This window comes from Propithecus coquereli, unplaced genomic scaffold, assembly GCF_000956105.1.
Source record: "Propithecus coquereli isolate 6110/MARCELLA unplaced genomic scaffold, Pcoq_1.0 Scaffold28, whole genome shotgun sequence".
In the NCBI taxonomy this organism is placed as follows: domain Eukaryota; kingdom Metazoa; phylum Chordata; class Mammalia; order Primates; family Indriidae; genus Propithecus; species Propithecus coquereli.
Genome location: NW_012148396.1, coordinates 11,955,155 through 11,957,308, shown reverse-complemented (window position 1 = coordinate 11,957,308; position 2,154 = coordinate 11,955,155).

Below are 2,154 nucleotides of genomic sequence, written 5' to 3'. Positions count from 1 at the left end.
AAAAGGCAAACTAAACACTAAAATATTTATAATTAACATTTGGAGACTTTCAGCTAGAGAACTCTTACAAGTCAATAACAAGGCAAACAATCCAACTTAACACTTCGACTGCCACGCTAGGAAAAAAAAAAAAACATTTTTCCTTGGGACCACAGTGTTTCATTACGAAAACAGAATAAAAACTTTGAAAACAAAATGATCCTTTCTAATTTAATGAAAACTTTGTTATTTTTTTGTTTTCTGTGTGTGAGTTATGTGCAACTTGAAAAATAGTTCATTCGGCTCCCAAGGTGAAGAGGTGTGTGAGTTGCATATGCTTCACGAGGCCTCAGCTCAAAACTAACCTGAGTTAAATACAACTCAGATGGCAGTTAATGTGTTAAAAATGGGCAAAAGACACCTAAGTGCACATATAGGAGTAACATTTATCGGGCATCGGGCAGATGGGAGGGGGGAGGAGGGGATGGGTATTACATACATAATGAGTGCGATGTTCACCATCCAGGGGATGGACATGCTTGAAGCTCTGACTTGGGGGTGCCAGGCAAGGGCAATGTAACCTAAACATTTGTACCCCTATAATATGCAGAAATAAAAAAAATCAAAAAAATGGGCAAACGATGTGATACAGAATGGCTAATAAGCACATGAAATCATAGATGCTGAATACCATCATTTAGCAGGCAAATACAAATGAAAATCATAAGGAGACCAAAATGGGTTAAATTTTAAAAGACTGATAAAACCAAGTGTTAGCAAAGATGTGGAGCAACTGGAATTCTCACATACACTGTGGTAGGAGTAAAAATAATGCAACCACTATGGAGATCCGTGTTGAAATTTCTTATAAACACACTTATTGCTACGGACTGAACGTTTATGTCCCTCTCCCCAAATTCATATGTTGAAAGCCTAACCCCCATTGGGATGGTACAAGGAGGTGAGACTTATGCCCATATAAAAAGTCCGAGAAAGCTCCCTAGCCCTCTTCACATGAGGTTACTATGAGAAGGTATCTACTTATGAAGGAAGTCGGCCCTCGCTGGACACCAAATCTGTCAGAACCTTGACCTTGGAATTCCTTGATTCCAGAACTATAAGAAATACGTTTCTGGTGTTCATAAGCCACCCAGTTTATGGTAATTTGTTATAGCCTGGCCTAAGACACTTACAACCCAGCAATTAAAGTCCTAGGTATTTACCCAAGAGAAATAAAAACACATGTGCAAATACTTTTACACAAATGCTCATAGCAGTTTTATTCTTAGGAGCCAAAACAGGAAACCCAAATTTTATCAACAGGTGGAGAATAAACAAATGATGGCTTACCCATACAATGGAACACTACTCAGCAAAGAGAACTTACTGAAACACGAAACAACTTGGTTGAGTCTAAAAACATGCCAAGTGAAAGAAGTCAGACACAAAAGAATACATACTGTATGAATCCATTTATATGAAGTTCTAGAACAAGCAAAACTAATCTACACTGACAAAGTGGTTACCTGGGGCCAGAGTGGGATTAACTATGAAAAGGCAAAAGGGAACTTTTAGGTGATAGAAATGTTATTTGTCTTGATTGTGGTGGTGGTGGTCGTGGTGGTTAAAAGCGGGTGTGGATTTTTCAAAACACTGACACTTAAAATAGGTGTTTTATTATATGAAAATTGAACCTCAGTAATGTCGATTAAAATGGTCTGGCAATATCTACTTCTATACCATTCAAAACATCTCTAGTAATGGTGAGTTTTGCAGAAATGGAGTACTAGATGTCGTTTTTGAATTATCTGTCCCCTCAAGGCTTCTAGGGTTGGTAAAACTTAAGAACTTAGAATATGCCCCCATTGGCAAAAAAAATGGTTTTATGTAATTTTAAAGCTAGTTGCTTGGGCTAGTGTTCAGATGAAAGAAATTCAGGGATAAAGACGAACAGTTTCGCTAGATGGTTATCCACTGTGCATTAAAACTGCCTGCTACTGAACAACCCTACCAAAGGGCCATCTGTCAGGATTCCTTGTTTCTTCAGAGTCCCTCTCAGATATTTTTTCTTTAGCTGATACATGTCCACTGATCTTGCCAGCCCAGTTGAAAGTCACCTCTTCTGTGTAGCCTTCCCAGATCTTCTGTGCGAAATGACTTCCCTCCTTACCTGTG